The sequence below is a fragment of the Cyanistes caeruleus genome, chromosome 8 (assembly GCF_971803275.1).
Source record: "Cyanistes caeruleus chromosome 8, bCyaCae1.hap1.1, whole genome shotgun sequence".
Lineage (NCBI taxonomy): Eukaryota > Metazoa > Chordata > Aves > Passeriformes > Paridae > Cyanistes > Cyanistes caeruleus.
Genome location: NC_141708.1, coordinates 16,889,369 through 16,911,949, shown reverse-complemented (window position 1 = coordinate 16,911,949; position 22,581 = coordinate 16,889,369). Strand labels below are relative to the sequence as shown.

The following is a 22,581-nucleotide window of genomic DNA, read 5'->3' as shown; positions in this document are numbered from 1 at the left end:
TAACTGCTTGGTGTTAATCAGACACTTCTGCATGCAATGCCAATATGGAAGTTAGTACTGATCTCGAGAGGGATCATAGAATCATGTTCCCAGGAGAGACAGGCAGCTACTACACAAGTACTAAGCCAAGGAATTTGTAGAAGCAGATGCATTTGAAATTAGCCATACCAGAGTTTTTTAACCTGTTCAATGTATAATAGTTACAATATTAACACTGTTTGAACTTCGTGAGAAACCACTTTCAGAAGTTTGGATACTGTAAGAGTATTCAAATCATCAGTGTTTTATTGCACTGCAAAAGGTGTGTGCTACATCTATCCTGTATTACTCACTTGGATTTGGGTTTTAGGATAGCACTGAAAAGAGGGGGAAAAAAATAATACATGGGAGGAAAAAGTATCTAGAAAAAAAAGAATCTAATCAGATAAAAGCTGTCATCTCCTTCCTGTGTTAATGAGACCAGGACAAATGCTTCCAGTAGACAGCAGTGTGACTCAGGACCAGATTGCAAAATCAAACACTGTAACTTGAAGTGATCACAATGCTATTGAAACTGACTCTGATTAACTGCACTCTGTGAATTGCTTAAGCTGATTTTTCTATTCCAGAGATCTGCAAGTTATTGACAATGTGACATTGGAGGCAGGGGCATAGTAGTGAACAATCTAGAACAAGACATGCTAGTTTGGTTTCATCTATATCTAATATTTATATGTGATTATATCACAGAAGAGGTTTGTTTGTGTTTTTTGGTAACAGCATTTGCAACAGGAAAACAGCCCAATTACTTGTTTCCACTGTATAACACCTGTCCTCCCTCAACAGTGTATTTACTTGTGCTCTGCTGCTACAAAATTGACCTTTTAAAAAGGTCAATGTTTGGCGATTATCAGACTTATTTGTGTGCATTTTCACAATGCACAACTGGCAGGGAAGATAAGTTCCTCCACTTAAAAGAGTAATTGAACATTTAACACAGTAGTTTTATCAGTTTGATACCTTTCTTAACTGCTGTGACAATAGGGTATCATACAAATTTATTGGCAATTTTTTGAGATACCATGTTGTCAGTGAGTTTCATCGGGGCTGAATCTTTGTGAGGTGATGAGGGCAAGAGACATTATTACTACACAAATGCATTTCAGCACTGCACTTTTGTTAGCACAAGTTCCTAGCAAACAAAAGTATTGGCTCCTCTCTCTCCAGCCCTCTGGGCTGCTGCAGTGCTCTGCCAGAGCCAGGCTGTGGACACTGCCAAGTAGTTGGCTGAGCAACAGGTAAACTGGGGCTGGCTTGCCATTTCTACAAAGCCTCTGAGCTCACTATTGCCTTATGATAAGTGGAATAAAATCACCTGCATTTACTTCCAGATACATCAGCCTTTTAACATTCAACATGATGTTTCTTTTCAGGTTTTGATTAATTATTTAGACCATGATTTCATTGGAACTGAGATTTTTGCATCTAAATGTAAGAAGTGTTTGAAGGTCTCAGGCTTTGCTCAACACATATGAAGTCACAGCTTCCTTCTCTGAAAGAAATAACTACAATCACAGTCCAAGTCTTTCCTTATCAGAAGAAACTTTATGATCATCTCTGAGAAAGGAGGTTTCAGTGATTGTTGAGATGCTGGTGCACAGGTTGACATTCTCCTTTCCTCCCCCAAGAAGCTCTGGCTTTATCACCACAAATGATTTGGACATGTTTTATCTCTTTCTATTTGGGATTTAAGAGCTTGATGGGGAAGAGACATTCTGAGAAGAGATAAAAAGATCCATGCCTTTACTCTCTACAGAAGGACCATGCTTCTGTAATAGGGAGGTCTTTGAAAAGTGGCTTTGAAGGAATCTTATGCTTTGAGCAGTTCTGAGTTTTGAAATAGAGGCAATGACTGAATTCCTGAGGAAAGTGGTTTTACAGAGACACCTCTGTGCCACAGGTAATTGAGAAAGTCACTTATTCCTCTTTTGGCAGGGACTAATTTCACTACCCCATATCTGATAGTATTAAATGTGATGCTCATGTGGGTACTTGAATGAGATGTGATCCTCTTTGGGAAAGAACACAGCTGTGCCTGTTGAATGCTTCACATGTTAAAGTGTTTCTGTCTTAATTAGGATGAGAAGTCAGGAGAAAGAGTCTATCTTTTAATCACCCATTTAAGTTTTCCGGCTCTGAAGTGTGAATCACCCAGCATTCCACCAAGATACAGTCTTGGACTGCTTGCCTTATGTGATTCAAAGAATAATTTTGAAATTGGGGAAGTGAAGACTTTGTGGAAACTCTGTGACCAAGATGATCTCGATGTCTTTCTTTCCAAGTGGTTTATCCAGCTATAACATATCCAAATAATAAATTTGAATGATCCTTGTTTTCCAAACAACAATTTCAACTGTTTTCAGAAATAAATTTTTGGAGGTATTGCTTTGAGCTTAATTTATTTCATCTTTTTAAGCATACAATGTCCATATATGAAATACCACGTGGTATTTCCAGTAGCATCTATTGATAATGTCAAGATGATCAGATAGATATTTTCATCACTAATCCTGACTGTTATACTTGCTTATGAAAAAACAGCCAGTGAAATGCTGACTCCTGCAGACACTGCTTAGGCAAAGCTGGAACACTGAGTTTCCAGCAGGAAATCACTTGGACAGACTCATACAAAGTAAATTTTCTCTTCCTTGTAGATTAAATTTAATAAACATAGTCAGACTCTAGTGATGCAAATAAGTAATAAAAAATTAAATAGCAAGTACAGTCAGTCTCTTTGATTCTCATGACAGCTTTTGAAAGAAAAATCCTGAAGCTGAATTTCCCTTAAGGGAAATTTTCTTGTTTACTAATGCAATAAACATAACTGATGAAAGAAATATCTGTTATACAGATATTGCCAAAATACAAAGTTCTTAGTAACTTAAATATTTCAGTCTTGTGGGAGGTAGAAAACTGTGTTCCAGTAAAAGATATGCAAGCCATATTTGCTTATCATTTGTGATTTACAGGAATTAAATGTCCTGCTTGATTCAAACACATTTATAGTATTTAATCCCCAAAGATGTTGAAATATTGTTTTTAGTTACAAAAGAAGTTTCAAAAATTTGAGTAAAATGACCTTCCTCACCTCCTCATTGCTTAGCATTATAGCCACTAGGGAAAATGTAAATTACAGCAGTCACAGCATGGTCGGCACCTGAAGTTTTTCCAGGTGCACCTTTGGTTTGTGAGATCCCAGGGCTGAGTTTGGAGCCCCAGAGGGGCCAGTCCCCATTCAGCCAGGCTGTGGCTGTACTGCTGAGCTTGTGCCTCTGAGCAGGGCTGCACCCCTGAGCCTGGCCAAGCTGAGGAGTGACAGGGCTGGGCTGTGGCTTCAGGTGGTGCAGGGCTCTCACCACACAGACCTCAGCCTGGGCTAGTGGGTCCTGACCAGCACCTGAAACTGCTGCAGAGGCTGGCTCACTCCATGCTCAGGTGGTTCTGCTCTTGTAGCTGCCTATAAAGTGCTGAAGTTGTGCCTTCTTGAGAGCAAACAAGTCTCAATCTTCTCTACCCTTCCTTCTTTTCCTCTCTTGCTCTTTTTCTAATGTCACAGCTTGTGAAATAGAGGCAGTCTTATTCCACTATTTAGCTGTTCTCTTATAAAAAATATGTTCTTTATCAGTATTTTGGTTTTACAGTTCAATAAAGCATCACCTACAGTAAAACAGCACTTGAGGGTCCATTTTACCACTGTTGGAATGGGCTGAATGTTCCCAGTTCCCCTTTGATCTAACATTATTTCGCTTCACTCCTTTTCTCCCAGCCTACGTGCAGAATCAAAATATCAATCTTAGTTTTGTTTTTAATTTTACTGAGAGAGATCTTACTGCTAAAGCATAATAACACCTCTCACTTTTTCTGAACATCTAATGTTTGAGGTTTTAAAGATTCTGTTAGTTAACAAAATTATCTTATTGTTTAATTCAAAAACCAGGTTCCAGATCCAATGAGCCCTTAAATAGTATTTTTTAACGTCAACACACCAATGACTGAAAGCTGATTAATTTATTACCACATGCACAATGCTGAATTGAATTAAAAGTGTAGGCAGAGAACTTCAAAACTGCCTTTTACTTTTTTTGTCTTTTGACATATTTTTCTCTTGGTTGCTGTCAGTTTTTTTGCATTAACTACAGGCGCAGGAAATACTAAAACTAACTACAAATGGTTGGGAACAAGTCATGATAGATGCACTGCTGGACACCCCACTAAAGCTACATTCAGAACTGAGATTTTGCAGACCACAGGTAGGACAGAATCACAGAATGGATCAGGTTGGAAAGAGCCACAGTGGGCCATCCATTGTGTCCAACCTCCCTGCTCAAGCAAGGTCATTCCAGAGTACACAGGATTGTGTCCAGATGATTCTTGAATATGTCCAGACTCCACACCCTTTCTGGGCAATCTGTTCTAGGGCATGGTCACCTGCACAGTAAAAATGTTCTTTTTTCCTGTTCAGGTGGAACAGCCTGTGCATCAGTTTCTGCCTCTTGTTCCGTGTACTTGGATATCTGCCAAGCACCCTGGGTTGGCAGAGAATACTGATATGAGAAGGTAGCAATTGTAAAACTTTAGATAATGGAATTATTCTTTCATACCTCACAGCTTTGCTTTCCCCTGCTGCCATTCACATATACTAAGGACTAAAGCAGAAAGAGGAGACTACATCATTGTGTTGGGAGCACACATCCCTTTTTGTTAGAAAATCCTGTCCTAGTCTGGAAATTGATTTAATTTGTAAATCAAATTGGAACAATTTTCCTGTGTGGTAAATAAAATGTCTGGTTTAGCTGCTATATTGTTCCAGCTGTCCTAACTGACTTCTCACAGTGTGCCAAAATCTGTCCTTCAGTGCAATTTTATCTGATTGGGTTGGCTTCCATCGACATTTGCCTGCAAGCAGAATTTATCCCCGTGGTTTTGTGAGGGACTGTAGTAAGAAGAAAATACTTTAGGAGACACAGCCTATGAGTTCTGAATGAAAAGTAAAAAATGTGTGGCTTAGAGTATGCCAAAATGACAAAAAGTTACGGTTTCATGGATGCAGATCAGAAAATGCTCCCGAAGTACTCAGTTACTTGCTGGTGTTATCAGATTCATTGACAGGCAGGTGCTGAAAAAGTGATTTCATTTAAACAGGGAGCTGGAGAAGCTGTTGGCAGCTGCTATGAAGAGCAGAGCCTCAAACCAGCAGGAGCATAAAGCTTAGACTACCTCAGGTATTTTAAATAGTTTTTTATTGATGGGTGCTTGGTCTCCACAATGCTCTTTATAGGACTCTGAATACCAAAGGGATGAAAACCAAGCAAATGAAGCAAAACTGCCACATTTCTAGCCTTCTGCCCTTAGTGAACACCACAAACCTTTGACAAAAATCAGTTCTGCAAGTCTGTCTCCACAATTTAGCATCAATCTTCTCTTGCATACAGTTATGGTGTCAGCACCTTTAGGAGCAGAGAGACCTCACAGAGTTTCATCAGTAGCCAGTGAGAACAAAAACCAGCATGGTAGAAATCTGAATTCCCACTTCTCCCCAGTTTGATCTGTATTCTGTCAAAAACACCCTGAAAGCTGTGAATTTATCCATGAAGCTAGGGAAGATAAGAATGTGAGGCTATAAATCTGAGATTGCAGTTATCTAAGTTGCCCATCAGCAAAAGGACTTTCTAGAGCCAGTGATGTAATTTTCCTGTAATAGAGATTAGCAGTGTCTGCAGGCTGTCAGGTGTTGTCTCTTGCAGAGGGATATGACAAAAGCAGGAAAGAATAGCACATCTCTGCAAAGGATAAAGATAATTCTTAATTTTGACAGTAACTGCAGTCAACTTTTGTGGGAAACAATCCTCAGAAAATGCCCTACATTGCATATCTCTTCAAGATTTATTTTTCCCCTTTATATGACACAAACTTCAGAAAACATCTAGGCATAAACATTTCACATTTGTTTTGATCTTGCTGACTTCAAATGCCTTTCATGTACTTTATTTTTATTTTGACTGTTTCAGTAAGCTTTACAATAGAAATTTAAGGGGAAAATAGGGTGGATTACCTCCATGAAAAATTAGGGTAAGGATTACTGGGCGGAGACAAAATGTCTTGAATAAAGGAGAAAAAAAATAGAAATAGCTATAGGAATAAGAGACAGGAATAGGGTTGAATCAGATGGATTTTTCAAGAATCAGGTCTCTCTGCTGCACCCATAACAGACAGTAGCACAATTGGTATCAAAGCCCTTTAGAATTGGAGTCCAGACCAGTTCTGGAAATCTGGAAATTTAGTCCAAGAACTCTTTACCCTCTGGATCTCTTTGCTACAGTATCACTGTATTCCTTGCTCTGCTCTCACGGGATATAACCCCTTTGTAACTACTTCAATGTATTTAAAGATCATATTTTTGTCCTATGATGTTCAGGCTTGCTTGAAAGGTCGTATTTTCTAGACGTCTGCTCATTCCCTGTGCTCTCCTTTTGTTATCCCCAATATGTGTGGGGGTTCTCCTGGTCCCCATCCTGCCCCAGCTCCACCTGCCCCACCAGCTGCTGACTGGCCCTGGCTGGAGGTTGACTGGGAGGTGGCTGCCAGCAGGTTTCTTCCCAGGGCACTGTAATGCTGTGCCTGACACACAAACCTGGAGGGTGCGAGAAGAATTGGCCACTTCACAGGGGACTGGGGTGGGCTTAGATGTCATTTTGGCTCTGTGTGGCTTCTTGCTTTAGCAGAGCTTTTATAATCTCAGGGGAGGTTTAAATCTGTTTTCTCTAGAGACAAATATTTGCTATATGTAATGAGATTTATGTGCTTGTAAGGAAAAAGCTAACAAAGTAATTTTCATCTGCTTTTAACTAAGAGACTTCAGGCTCTCCAGGGATAAATAACAGTAAATAAAATACATAAATGATCATAAAAATTCTCTCTATCAAGAGATGGATTCTTACTTTGTGTAAACTGGAGCATAATTTTTCTCTGTAGAGAGAATTAAAAAGAATTGTTGCAAGATGTGCTCTACCTGTAGTTTTCCCATGTTGGCACATAAAACTTAAGGTAATTTTTTCATCAGAAAAAAAAGACCATCAGGAAATGCTGTCAACAGACTCCTCTAGGACAGAGCAAGGTTATTCTATTAATTATAGTTCCAGTCACTTGTCTTACTAATGTCAGTCTTTATCCACAATATTCCACCTCACTGAACAGCTGAAGACAAGTGGTAGATCAGCATGACGAGCTTCTTGTTTCTGCTTTCAAGCACAGAACAGAGACTGAGCTAATTCTGGGTGTCTCCCAGCAGCTGCAGTGTGCTCCTCCAGAGCAAACCCTGGCTCTTCCCTGAGATTCAAGAGGTTTCATCTCTTGGGCTGCTGTGGGCATTGCTGCAGGAGTGGGGGCTGCTGGTTTAGGGAGTAGGCTCAGGTGGTGCAGGACCCAGAGATGATTTGAGAACACAGGGGCACAACAGTGGGTGCAGGGATGGATGGATGGATGGATGGATGGATGGATGGATGGATGGATGGATGGATGGATGGATGGATGTTAGGTATGTCTTCTAATGTCTGGTAGTAATGTGCTCTGCTTTTTGAGCTAAGGCTGGGGTTTCACAGAAACTGCTGTCGTCAGAGGTGCATCCAGCCAAATTCATCCAGCAAATGGTGTGAGATGCAAAGAGGAAGAAAAAGCCAGAGGTGAGGAGGAATGTGCTTTCGGTGAAAACTAACATGCCCCTCTAGTGTTACCAGACTTTTCTTAGCATGGTGTATCAAACACAGCAGGAAGAATATTACCATGAAAAGCTATTATAAGACTGTCTCACTATGCCTGCCCTTTCACCTTTTGCTTAGCTTAATTTAAATTCCTGGGGTTTATTTTTCTGTCTGTATGTCTTGATTTAGATATCTGAAATGACTTATGCTAGAATTTCAGTACCAGTTTCACATAAAAAAGGCAATAAAATTTTTTGCTCTTAATTTCTTGGTGGTAGAAGGCTAGTTGTGCCCTTGGTGCCTCAGGTGTTATGGGAAGAGCTGGAACTATGGAAAAGAATCCAAACAGGATGTTAAAGTAATTCTCAGTGCAGAAATGGTTAATAAAGTAATGTTTCTGACAAGCTAATGTGCTTCTGGTGTACTTGTAATACTCTTCTGGAGGTGGAGGTACACACAGCATGTATACTTACAATCTTCAGGTAAACACTGATACATTGATAAGTTTATAGACACACTATAAACATAGGAATGTAACTATGAAACAATGTGGACTGTAGATTTGTAGTAAAGGATACCTCTGAATAGCTTCAGGCAGATTATTGTGTGAGTACAGCAATTGTACTGCCCTTCATAACTCTGTTTTGGGGAGAAGCCTCACTAAATTTTTGAACCTGTGGTTTGCTCAGTCCCTGCAGCATGCTGCAATCTCAGAATTCATACAGTTTAAGCTTCTGTCCCTCTCAGCTTCCCTATGGAGATAATCTGAACAGTTGTGTGAAAACACAGCGAGCAGTCTGCAGCTGATAGTCTCTGAGTATTTATCAGTGATGAAGGCACACTTGTCTCTAGGGTAAGTGAGAACTGCTAATCTCTTAGTGCTTACCAAACTCTTCTGGGGCTCCCAGACAAATTAGTTTTGTGCAGCCCTTCATTGGTCCCTTCATAGATTTACACTGGCCATAAATCGAGAGCTTTCTCTTGTGCTTCTTTCACCACAGCAACGCAAAAAGAGGGAGAAATTGCACTAAATTCTGCAATGAAAAGCCTTTCCTTCAAATGCAGTTTTTGCTTTAGATGAAGCATATACAAAGCAAGGAAACTTGCTGACCCTGCCTGATAACTCTGGGCTGAGGGGTGCTTTCTTAGTGCTTGGGGATGGGATAGATACCCATTTTTCTTCCTGATTACAGGTTTTTCTTCTCCTTGATTGCACCAGCTGCTAGCTGGGGGTGTGGAAAGGACACCAGAGGTGCCTTGCTGTGGCCCTGCTCAGAGGCTGAGCCAAGGACTGTCCCCTCTCCCCAGACACTGATGGCTGCTGCTCCACTTGGGCAAATATCTGAGTGCCCATGGAGCAGTGCTCATGCAGGTCACAGCTGTCTCCAGTGCCACTTCTCTTAGCTCTGCGTACAAAACTACTCCACAAAAGATCAAAAGGCTCTACCTCCATCTCAGGCCTCCCTTTTGGCAGCTTGTTTTAAGTGATACACAAAATTTTGATGCAAAGCCCTACACTGGTAAAGGATTGGCAGCTTTATCTCTGTCTTCACACAATTTATGTATTCCCTTATAATCTGATGTGTGCTGAGGTATGGACCTTGGTAAATATTTTTCTCTTAAAAAACCTCATAAAAAATATAGGACAAAATCTGTATTTGGGTCAAAAAACAGATAAGAAGTGTGGTATAGTTTAGCATCGTTTGTTGTCTTTGACAGTATTTGTACTTTATTTAATTAAAACCCATGTGAAAAAAACCCACATAAGACCATCTTTGAAAAATCTAGGAGCATCCCAAATCTCAGCTAAACTTTCTCCTTCACAGAGCTCAGTATCCTGATTTCTATTAATAAGTGCAACAAAGGATGCTTGGAAAATATGTAATACCCAAAGGAGTTAATCTGAGGCAGTTTCTGGTTAAGACTTATTGGAATTTTCTCTAAAATCACATTTTATGGAATTCTTTTTTACTTTTCAGGATGTTACAGTATTAAAAAAAACCCCAACTAACAAAATAAAATGTATGTGCACATGCATTGGGGAAAGAAAAATACTTTTAAACTCCAAATTCGATTATGGTAAGCAAACCTTTGCTCTGATTTGTTAGCATAATTTTACAGCTGTTCTCAGTTAAACCAATTACTCACAAATCCTTTAAATACCCCAATGTAGTTGAGCACTCATAATGTTCCCTCTCATTTAATTGTAGCTACTGCATTATATGGTATAACTGGATCTTCAAAATAATTTCCCTCTAAGTTATGTGGGATAGGAAAAAGCAGCCTGACCTCAAAATCAGCTGTAAATGGTTAGAAAAGAGCTGTAACTATGTGTTAAAATTGCCATAAAGAGTCTGAAAAGTATAGCTTTGTTCCAAACTTAATGTTTTATGTTTTCCTTTTGTGGTTTTTTAACATCTAGAACACCCATTTTATGATATTTCATTGTTTGCCACTGAATTTGAGAATCTTGAAACTGCTATTGCCTTATGTCAACAATTCCAGGTACAGATGCTGGGTTTTTCTGGTTGTTTTTTGGTTTTTTTTTTCAGGAAAACAATTAGATTTAAACATGCCACAGAAGTGAGGCCCCTATGGGAGTGAGAAGGTAAATGCTGATGTGATATTCCTACTGCAGAATCCTGCTGGCCTTAACATCAGACTGTCTCATGGAGTGTTTGGACAAAGATGATTACAAAAGCTGCTTAAATATATTTTCATTGTAATACATATCTGTGTAAATGTGCAGGGAAAGGAAAAAGGCTTATTTCATCCACTCTGAGGTGCCCTATTGTAAACTGTATTTTTCTTGTCAGTGTTGTCTCTGTATCTGATAGGGTCTTGGTAATTTGGAAATGAGGATCAGAGTTTTCCTTTGTCATGAAGCCAAAATCATCATTGGGTAAAAAGTCCTTTGTTCCAGTGTTTGTAGGATTCTCAGTATAATTTCAGCCCTAAGTGCTTCAAGAGGTAACAGCACGAAGCTGCTGAACATTTCAGTGAGGAAGTTTATAGATACCTCTCATTTATGGATTTTACAACATCCTAATACACCCATATGCTTTATATGAGAGAACATTCTGATAAAGAGGCTTTCTCTTATGGACTGTAAACACAGCTAGAGATGCTATTCAGTAATGTTTCTCAAAGGCATCCAAGCAATTTCTAAGAATCCAGGGACTTCACTGTGTTTTGTGTGCTCACAAAAAACTAAACCAAAAAAACAAACCTAATCAAGCAAGCAACCAAAAATGTATAGCACTGTAAGAGCAAAACCTAGGAGAAATGGTGTATGGACTGGCAGGTCCACAAAAGTCATAAACCAACAGTATTTCCAATGGAGCTGTAAATGCTAGTGCTGGAACAAGCCTGGGTTTTATTAAAAAAAAATATGACAAAGGCATAGGAAATCTTTTACACTTTTATGATGTTAAGCTAAGCTGAGCCCATTCAGCTGAGATGTGTGTTAAATGTAATCAAATGCCAAGTCCAGCATTTAGCAGAAATGCTAGATAGCCGTGCTTACAGAAGGGAGGAGTGCTTCTGGAATATGGTGTTTCTGATACTTTTGCAGGGTTGCAGATCAGACACCACTATGTGGTTTTTAATGACACATTCAGGATCTGTGTTTAGGAGTGCAGAGATCAAGGCAATTCAAATGGAAAAACAAGCATCACTTTTTAGACTTAGAAAGCTGAAGTGTTTCTAGCACATCTCCAGGAAGAGGTAAACACACTATCATGATACCCTCAGGCCTTTCTAAAAAAGATGTTGTAACCAACAAAACATCTTAGTGGGTTCAATTAAAAACTCTGATCTCTTCTAAACAATTCCAAAGAAATCTGGGACTGCAAAGGAACCAGTTAATCTCCTTATGAACCCTTCTGGCCTTGGTTCCCTTCAAAACTGAAGCAGGGGACTGGCAAAAGCTGCCAGTACCTGTGTTCCTGTCACCTGCAGTGTCACCATAGGGCAGCACAGGATGGCATTTCACGTGTTCCACAAGATGAGGTAAAAGCCCACAGAAGATGTTCTGTGATGTGAAAATGTTTAGAAACAATCCTACTCAGCAATCCCTGAGTGGGAGTCATAAAGACTAGAGGAGCTTGCAGCTCAGTTTGAAAAGGAGCTTCATCAACACCCAGAAAAGTGCATCTGAAGTTAGCTCCAGAGTGACCAGCCCTGGACATGGTGCCTACCTAAAGTGCAGCATATTTAAAGATTTAGGTGTGACATTGGAGTCTGTCTGATTATATGTTTGACTACAGAAAATCATATAAAGTTAAAAAGTCCCTTTCATTTCACAAATTTCTAGTGGGAAATATAAGAGGTAGAGTCTACTACTATTTGTTGACTCTCAGCATAATTATTTACTGAGGTAAATTGATTCAAGGTGTGAGAGCTCACAGGGATCTCTGCAGGGGTAATAGATGTATTAAGGACAGCTGAAAACAGTGGGTAGTGAGGTTTTCTGGGGCTGGAGAGAAGGGATATGTGGTGAGGAGGTATGTGACAGTGGAGGCTGGAAAAGGAAGATTTTGAGGAGCAGGTGCTGGTCTGAACTACTGAGCACAAATTTGGAGCTCTGCCAGCTGAAGACATGGAGCAAAATCCTGTAGCTTCAGTTCCCTGGTAGGTACTAGCTGGATGTTTATGTTCTGCTTTCCATCTTTTATCCAATCTAAAGAGGTTAATTCTTTTCCTCATCTGCAAAGTGTTTCTGCTGTTTGTCTGAGAGGTTATTGAAGAAGACTTCTGATGTAGGCTTTATCTTCTGTGGTGCAGAAAGAGATAAAAATACTGAAGATTTTTCAGGTTCTCTGATCTTGATTTAGCCTGTGTTTTGTAATACTTTATTTCACTTCAAAGAGTGCTGTGCTTACATAAGAACTGAAGTAAATGTTTTAAAGAACAGTTATTTCTGCAGCAGTTGAAAAGATTGTACTTTTTCTGTTGTGCTGGGCTGTGTGTTTGGTGCTGGGGAAGTGAATGCTTGACTAAGAATTCCATTAAATTTTTGTTAATCTTTGGGCTTTCACAAGTACAGTATGTTGTTTTTATCTGCATTTTAACTATCAGATTTTTAAATAAGTGTGTAGGTAAATGATATGGTGCTTTCAAGGCATAAAATATATGAATGTAACCAAATATTATACAGAAGTGTTTTGCTTTTTCTCACTTAATTGTAAGTGGAAACCTTGAGTTTTGCTGAACTATCTTGTGAGTCTGAGCAGACAAATCACTTCTTCTCTTTACTTGTAGAAAGACTGGCTCAGAAAAACAAATTGTAGGTCCACACATGAAGCAAATGCTCTCCTAGAGAAGCAGGCTTGAAACAACTGCATGGCGTTTAAATTATTTGGGGGATTTGAGGCTCCAGAGCTGACTTTGAGTGTGATTTTCTGTTAAGAGTTCCATCTAACCTGCTTGATTTTGTAATTGCTTTGACTTTCATTGCAAGCAGTCCAGGCTGGGAGTAACAACAGGCTTTCTTGGAATGTGACAGTCTGAAATACCAAGCTGTTAGCCAAAACACACAGAGTTTTCATGAAGTTTTCCCGATTTCTCATTAATTGTTATAAGACCTTTCTTGCAAAAGAACAAACAGTGAAGAAGTGGAATGAAAGCTTTTGATTTGTGGCTGGGGAAGGAAGGAAGGACAGCTCTATCTGTAAGTCAGCTGTGTTGAGTAAGCCATGATTGCTTTCTGTAGGTCTGTTTTATGTCGGTATGGGCCCTGCCAATATAAAACCAGGTTTCTGTTTGGATCTTTCTGATCCTTGTTAGCTGTGTTTCATTTGTGGCACCTGTGGATGATACTTTCAGCAGGTGGCTAAAGCAAAACCTGTCTGAAGTGTTAGGTGGTACAAAGAGGAGGAAGTACAGCCATAAGCAGTAGCATGTTCCCTGAAATCCCTGCCTCCCTGTGGAGGGACACAACACAAGGGTGCTTTTGCCTGAAAGTTGTTTCACTCTACACATCAGTACAAAAAGGCTTTTTTGTTTGCTTAGATCCATTTTAATTCGGTCATTAAATGCAGTAATGGTTTGGCAAAAGCTTAAATTTATTCACAATACTGGTTTCAGCAAGAACCAAACATCTGAAAATGTGGATGTATACAAGGATTTGCACAACTTTATCTCCACTCTCTGCAGGTGGTGGTACCAAAGAGGATGCCTTCAAATAATTCTGTTTGCACTGGGTGTAACTGCTGTCAGATCAGTTGGGGTTGTATGGCAGTGCTGTGAGACTCAGATGTAGTGAGGAGCTTTAGGGTCTCAGCTTACTGGTTTTGTGCTACTCTGCTTTGCATCTGAGGAGACCCAGCTGGTTTTGCTTAAGCATCAGTTGCAGCTCCTCACTGCAGAGATGTGGAGGTGAGCCTCCTGTAGGTCTTCAGTGGTTAAAGTGGAGATCAGTGGGACATCAGATGTAATGACAGGTAATTGCTATAAAGTGGGCTGATGGCACTGTGGGAACCAACAGGACTTTGAAGCTTATTGTACAGAGGCTTATTTCTGTGGGTGGGATGACGTGGGCAGTAGAAATGTCAGATGTTGCTTAAAGAGACCAGAGTTCGGAGAGGGAAATGTGGTTTTTCTACTCACATTCTGATGAACTTGCCATCCTGGAACAGTACTAAAAATCACTTGGCACCTTTAATTTTTAGTTAATAAAGCTGTTTAGATGCCTTTTAAAGTACTTTCTTTCCCCTGAAGAGTGCAAGTTCTTAAACACTTCTAAGAAAATACATCCAGTAAATCGTTGCTCTGTGTGAATTTAAAATGCAAAGGTTAGAATGTGGGTTTTATGTGATTCATAAATATCCCACCTTGCTCATGCACATTTTCATCTCTGACTGAAGAGACTGACACCATCTCTCCTCTGTTGTGACAATTACACAGTTGTATTTAATGGCTACACTGCACTGTAATGTGAACTATGCCTGGCTGGTCCTGAGGGCTTCCTGCTTTATTCCCAAGGGCCAAAGAATTTTCTGTGTAAGCACAAAGCATTTTAGATGCAGCTGCAATTCAAGAGCTACTGTTTGGTCCATAGAGACGTAATTTGTGTCTCTGAACTGTTAACAAATTTTCCAAGTTGGAGCACTGAGTTTTCCATGGAAAACACCATGGAGGTTGGCATGACACAATTTTTGATGGCTGGGGGACAAAGCAGAGTAGCAGGGAAGGTTAGGAAAGGCACCAAGCATCTGTCTTCAGACACAGCTGTGCTTGGAAGGGCTGGTTGTGCTTTCAGCTGTGACACCCTCTCCACCTGACTCAGGTTTCCTTGTACACAGGATTTTGGTCACTTGGGAAAATTGTTCCTCTCCACCTCCACTCTCCAGTCCACTGTTAAAGCCACCAGTTTCTTCTCATACAGAACTCACTGCTGTGGCTAGGGGTGACAGCACTACAAGAGGAAAATTCTTAATGAAAGGTCTCAAGGAAAAAACCAGACCTGGTGAGAAAAGGCTACCCAAGCACTCAAAAAAAATATTAAAAACTAAACAAAAACCAAGAAAAACCATTCAATGTTCAGCACTGGACTCCTGGAAAATGATTACAAGCCAATTTCAAAACAATAGTGTGCATTTGGGTAGTTACAAACTAGGTAACTTCTCAAAGAGTTAAAAAGGATAGGTGTGTCATCTCTTTGTAATGGCAAAACAATGCCAGTTCATGGTGATTGGGTGAATTTTTTAATGGACTTTAATTTGGATCTTCTAAATAATTAAGGTTTAAACAGAGAGACAGACAATGAAATTGATTATCTGGGATTTAGCTTAAGTGCAGTGATCATTCAAATAGGTTGACGTGACCAGTATAGGTATGAGATGAGTTTTTATCCATTTTTTTTAATATCAGTGGAATTATCTTCTTCCATTTTCCACATAATTAGGGAGATTTTCTGGAAGTTTATGTGGTTAAATCTTTCTTTCACCTGGCTCCAAAAGCCTATATTCTGTCCAATTAATATTCAGGGTCACAAGGTGTTGCTTAAGACTAGGTTGCAAGTAAAAAAGGCAAAATTAATAGGAGACAAAAACTTTCTGATTTTAATTTTCATTGCTTGTCCACAGGAAGTCATCAGTCTTTAATGAACCTCACTAACTTGCCAAACTTCCTGAAGAATTATGTTCTCAGTATGTTACATGATCTGATTAGCTCAGTCACTCTCATTTCTTGAGAAAATGATAGTCTGACTAATTCCTTTGTTTTTCTTGAGATTTTTACAAGTAATTTAACATCTTGTAAAGATTAATGTCTCAGAAATGTCATTTTGTTCTTTGCTCCAATCTGATGACTGCTATTTTCATTTTGCAGCAAGAGCAAATTAGTGAATTTCAGTTAATGCAGTAATTTGTCTTCCTGGATACAAATTTGCCTATGAGGGTTTTCTTTTTAGGCTGAAGGATTTTAACAGTAGTAAATATTAGTGTTGAAGGAAACCAAATTCAATCATATTATTTCTCTGCCTGAAGTACTCCATTACACAAGTTACAAGAGGATTGATTTAACTCTTCCATTAACTCTGAAATATTTCTGTGCACATTCCATTAGATTTGTAAGCTGAATAATCCCCATCAATTTGACAAGCTCCTCAATGCTCATAACAGGTTTTCATGATGTGGGAATTTTATTTCTTGTTTTGAGCTTTCTTTGTTTTCAGAGAAATGTAAAATGCTGATGTGAATAAAACTCATTCACCAACTGGCTTTAGGTATGCAAGACATAAATCATTCAAATATTATTCACTGTATTGAAATAATTATGATGCCTATTTTGGCCCAGGCATGAATTTCAGGTGCCTTAAACTTTTTTGTCATTCTTAATATATTAAATAGTTTTTTGAGGTTTTTAATAATATTTTCTTCTATAAAGTATGACATTTTCCCCTTAACACAATACCTTACTCATAGACATGGAGTCACACTTGTATTATGGCCTTAATTAAAGGGTCCTTAATAATTTCTGAAAACTCTCATTTGTTTTTCCTGTCCCTGTACATGGATTATGTCCTAAATAGAAGGAGCAGATGTTGCCTAGGTAACAGCAGTACTCACAGCTCTGATTGTAAAGGATGCTTGGCCTTACTGTTACTACATATAATTTATACTTCTAATTGACTTCTTAAGTTAGTGTTTATGGTTTGGCTTACTTTTGTATTTTTATTTTTTTTTTAACACTGCAGTTAGCCTGAGCTCTCTGCCGATGTCCTTTCCTCTTTACCTGGATACCCATATGCATCTAAAGTGTGTGTGATAGGAGTGTTAAAAGGACTGATGGGCTAAAGAAAGGTGTCCTCAGTTGTGCTGCTGGGGTGGAAGACACAGAACTTTAACGATCACAATATATGTATTTAATGTATGTATGGTTTTTCTGGGGATTGTTAGAATTAAGCAGGTGTGCTTTTAAAATATTCTTACTAAGAACAAAATTAATCTAAATAAGTTTAGGAAATGGAATTATATTGATTGCATTTCCTTTTGAGATGTAGTTGCTCAGATCCATATCAGTACCCCTTTCTTGACTCTGTCTGCAAATTGGTACTCTGTAAGAGCGCTCATTTTTCATCACTAGCACCATTTGCAATAAAGCTGGAGAAAAAGCTGTAAAGTTGATCAGCTGTGTGAGGTACAGGGAGCTAGAATGCCAAGCAGCTGGTAGTAAAGATCTAAAACAGAGAACGTCTGAAACTTTCCAGATGAGGAGAAGCAATGCAGAGGGGAATAGGAGATTGCTTGTGGCTTTCCACAATCTCCTGGTCCTCTCAACATCAAAGGTGACAGCATATGTGCATTAGTCTGTGGAAAACCTTGTAGGTGTCCCACCAGTGTGGTTCTTCCTCTGCTCCTCCTGCAGCAGCACCTTTCTGCTGGGAGACTTGGGCTTCTGGTGTAACAGCTCCACAGTGCCCTGAAAACTTCCTCGTTGGAAGTTCACTTTTCCCCTAAACTTTAACTCTCAAAACTGAGTTTCATCAGCTTGACAGATTTCTGGTCTAGAGGTCAGGCAAAAACTTCAGTTGTTCTTTTTGTTCTCTTCCTCCTAAGTAATGTTATGTTGCCTAATGCATCTGGGCAACACAGCTGGTTTTCACTTACAGTAATAAAATGTAAAATAAAAAAAAATAAACCACCTTATACTCTATGTATAATAATTTAACTGGATATGAAAAAAATCATAACTTGGGGTATATCATGAAGACTGCTGAAGCAAAAAATAAAAGCTCCCAATAAAATTTGGAGCATGGCTAAAATAGCTTGCAATTTTGCAGAAGATTAGTTTATGCAGTGGCTACTCCAGCATTAAACTCAATCACAGAATTTCAACTGGGTCTTATTTTATAAGCTTTTTTATTAATTTTTATTAAACAAAGTGGAATTTTGGTCTCATTAAAGTGAGTGATGAAATAAGATACTGCCTTTTTGTTTCATGCCAGGAATAGCTTTACCCCTATCTGCTTAAGATCCTGTGCATATCAGGAGAAAATGATGAGGTGATGAAAAGGGAAGAAGCTGAAGGGTTGAGGCTTACAGTTAGGTAAAATGATGACCTTGTCACCTATCAGTGTCCAGAGCTCACTCCCTTGAATATTTGTCTCACTAATATTATGCTCTCTTATTTCCAGGCATCCTTAAGCTTAGGACCCCTGCATGTGTGAGGAAGTGCTGCTTGCTTTGCCTGCCAGTAGCAAGAGTTTTCTTATAATCCTTTGGGCTCCAGACACGTCATACCAAGGGACTCTGCAGCGATATTCATCTCCCCTTCCTGTGAAGGGTGTTCTGTATAATTGTGTAATGTATTAGCTTGACTCATGTCAACCTCTCAATTAAGAAACTTCCTATCATAGCTCTGGATTTTAGCCCTGTTGAGTAAGAGCATCTCCATCAGCCAAGTAATACCTATTTATAACATGATGGTTCGATTTTCTTTTGGCCTGGAATTTCTATTTTGTCTTCTCCAATTTATACCCAGTCTTTGCTGTATTGAACATTAATCTCAATTCTGTGTTTATCAGTCTGAAACTCACCTTTAAATCCATTGCTCCAGTGCCATGGAGAGGGGTAGGAAGGTTAGCCCCAGTCAGGAGATTGTAAATGATAAATTATTACTAGTGTATGTAAATGTTATGCTATTTAGACAGCAAATGAAACTATTTGAACCACTTGTAAGGTGAAGCACTGGAGTCCTGTCTTTTTTTTCTTTAGCCCTATAATGACTTGTGCCTCTGTCATGCCAATAAAATTATTGCTGTTTGCTTTACTCTGCAGGGCCCACAAGCTGAAAAAGTAACACTGCAAACATAGTTCTGACTCAGCCTGTGGCTTTGTGTCCCTTTTCAGCAGGTTGGTAGGTTTGTGTGCTTCTTGCTGAGCTTTGCTTTCAGCTTCCCCAAGAAAGAAAGGAACAAGGGAGAAAAAACAACAACAAACCCTAAAAATAGACCTTTAAAATCTTTTACCTCAGAGTAATTTGATCCACCACATTGACCTACTTCAATGGGGCAAGCTGCTCCAGTGCTGCCAATGCCCTGTCAAGAAATTATGGGGATGTGATGCTGTTGGCACCACGATGTGATACTCAGCAGGCAGAAATTTCAACATTTTGCCACTTTGTCAATGTTTTCCATTCTTAACCTTAACAGAAATTTTCACCACCTCTGCTTCATCTTTGTGTAGGAGATAATAGCACAGGGAGCCAACCTGCATAATTACCATCATATGTGAATACTCATTTATTTTGTTCTCTTAGTTTGTTCTAAAGTACTTATTAGAGGGGCTCTCTGACTCAATAAATAAGTCATAAAATCATAGCACAAACTTCTATTTTTAAACATACCTATAAAAAGTAACAATGCAAATAAGTTGTTGTGTTGCCTATTTTTAATATTTTTTTAAGTATCAATTACACTAAGATGTTCTAAAGCATTTGTCATATTGCTGTTCCAGACTCCCTTTCTTTTCAGCTCCCTCCTACATATCTCATTATTTTAAATTTTAAATCCTGGCAGTGAGAGTTAACTCTTTGATGCAATTCTGTCACTTCAAGGACAAACAGACCACATCCATGAAAACTGGAAAATGAGTGCAAAATAATTAGGTAGAAGAATACTATCAAAGATGAGTAAAGCAATAGGGCCAAAACTTGTGTGAGTAATCACTCTGAGATAATAGGAAGCTACTACAGAATTTTTTCTGCTTTAGGCAAGTCCAGAGCCAGCTGGCTCTCAGTGTGGTAGAACTGTAATGTAAATAGGTATGAGCCAGAATGCTAATAATAAGGGGAAAAAAATCTTTCTGGTGTAGTGATCAAACCTCTAACTCTCTGATTCTTTTGAGAAATTGAAGGGAATGGTGTACCTCTTTGTGCTGCTTGAGATGAGGGAGTAATGGCTCAGTTGTAGGGGAAAATGGACCTTTGTTTCAAGCATATGACACAGCTATTAGGGCTCAGCTTTTATTAAGTTTTCTAGTTATAGAAACTGTTTTAAGACAATCACATGATGAATGGAAGAGTTAAACATGAAAAAGAGAACATTCAACCAATGGACCTGCACGTACAACAGGCAGTATTGGATGTCTCAGCATTCCCTCTCAAAACAGAGGGTTTGCTAATATTCTCCTGCCTGCCTTCAGCAAATTTGTAGAACTGCTGTAAGGTGGAAAGGGTCATACAAATGTTGTTTGAGATCAGTCTTTTTGGTTCACCTCTGTGCCAGCCATATTTTTCATGTTAGGTCACTTCCTTTGCCTTCTCAGTTGCTGGGTTCAGTCATCTGTCCTTACACCTCTCTCCTCCTGTTCTCCTTCCTTTGTCTCTCTCTCTCTTTGTCCTTCTCTCCTACCTAGAATATTCTGTGAAACAAGCTGCTTTATTTTTGCCACTGCTAACTCTCCCCTGTTGCATTTTGGTAGCTCTGAATGAGACATTTACCTGGACAGTTAGTTTTAATGTTTCCTTGGAAACAATAGCTGAAAACACAGAACAACGTGACAAACTTACTAGTTTCACTTTTCAGTATTTAAATTTAAAGTAGACCTTGAAGTACATCTTTTCAGGAGGCAGCGAAATTAAAATTATTTCTGCCCTAATCTCCTGATTTTGGTTGGCTGTATTAAGAACGCAGTAATAGGACTGTTCCAAGAGAACCTATTCAGAGTGAGTATTAAAACCAGAAAGTTAAAGCCTTGCATTAAATCTTTCTGCCTTCATTCTCTGTGACCAAGATAACAAGAGATCAAAGGTCTCTGAAGTTATTCCCTGTGAAAAAATGTAGAGAAGGTTGTGACTGCTGTTGTAGGTTGCCTAAAATGAACTTCTCTTTTAAGAACAAAATAAAAAAATATATCTGTCTACCTGGCTTGTGGCAGTGTGAGTTTTTTTTGTGGTGAATTTTGGTTTAGCTTTCTGTTCCATCAGTCATTCAGGAATAGAGTGTGATGCCACCTGTATTCCATGGGGTATAGAGAGCTGGGCCTGCAGTCAGTGTGGGATGGTGTCTGTAGTTCACATTCTGCAGGTTAGATGTCAGCTGCCCTGCTATGGATGGCAGCAGCAAGGTCACCTGAATTTATTCTTACCTCTTTCACAACAGAACCTTGGCTATTGGAGAGCAGGCTCCCAGTGCTGGAAGGGAAAAGTTTGCAGCTTTATGAATATAAAAAATTGTAACATATTGCCTACTGAAATAATTTCCAAAACTACTCCAATGTAATCCTGCTTTTAACAGCTGTTTTGACATGGGTACATTTTTTGTCTTTAACTGAATTTTCTAAACAATTTGTGCAGAAATAGAATGTCATATTTACCTCCTCAGGTATCCTGGTGTCAGATTACTGGAGTCATCTGGAATGTGTCAGGATGGACCCTCTGATTAGTTAAACTCAATGGCTCAGAACGTTTTACCAAATTAAGTTGTTCCTTTGGAAGTGAATGGGAAATACACTTAGGATTTTCATTATCTGATGGAATTACTGTATTTGTATGTAATTTGTATGTAAATTTGTCATTTGTATATAAATTATAATTATTGCTCAAGAGTTGGGAGGTGGAAAAAGAACATGCTACATTTTCCATCATCTTGAAAAATATTCTTTGCCAAGCACTTCCCAGCCTCTTATCTGGAGATATGAAGACAAACACAGAATATTTCTGTTGCTGAAAATAACCAGTGAAATACAATAGATTTGCACATCTGAGCTGAACAAATGGTTTCAAAATTCCTTGAATTTTGAAATCCCTTCCAACAACACAAGAGAAAGTGATTTGGAAACATATTGGGAAAATGAGTCAAATCTATATAAAGAATTTGAAGAAAAGAGAAGGGGGATTATAGCCTACAGATTTTTTTTATATATATATAGTATTTTTTTAAATACAGGATTATAGCCTATAGATAACTTTTTTTTCTGGGACCTGATTCAGTGATGAACAGAAATCTTAGTTCTGTGCAGGGGTGTACTCTTCACCTTTGAATGTGAAGATTAGTTATGTGTTTGTCCTGGGTAGACATTTTGCAGTCAGTTTTGGGAAGTTTTTGTGGTCAATGTGTGGTGTTTCAGTGTGGTAGTATTGTTTCTATTTTGCTTCACTTTGTTTTTTTTAAACAAAAAAGCAGTCTACAGTTGTGCCTCCTGATGTAAATGAAAAGACTTTGTGGGACTGTAAGAAGCCTTTGCTTTTCCCCTGTTTGAGGACAAAAGCTACCCATGTATGTAAGGCTTTGCAATTTGCAAAATGAATATACAAAAAAGCAGTATCAGGTGTTCATGAAGATTAAATGTTTTTTAAGGAAAGCTTTGAGTTGAACACCAGAGCATCTAAAAATAGATGA

The 22,581-nt window shown here is 38.9% G+C and overlaps 1 long non-coding RNA gene across 1 annotated transcript; it reads left to right on the top strand.

The window, feature by feature from the left end:
• Positions 1 to 12,085: 12,085 nt before the first annotated feature.
• On the top strand, positions 12,086 to 21,103 carry LOC111931175 (uncharacterized). Its single transcript, XR_002865472.2, has 3 exons — positions 12,086 to 12,368; positions 18,187 to 18,287; positions 18,376 to 21,103. It is a non-coding gene; the product is annotated as an uncharacterized LOC111931175 (long non-coding RNA).
• Positions 21,104 to 22,581: the final 1,478 nt, after the last annotated feature.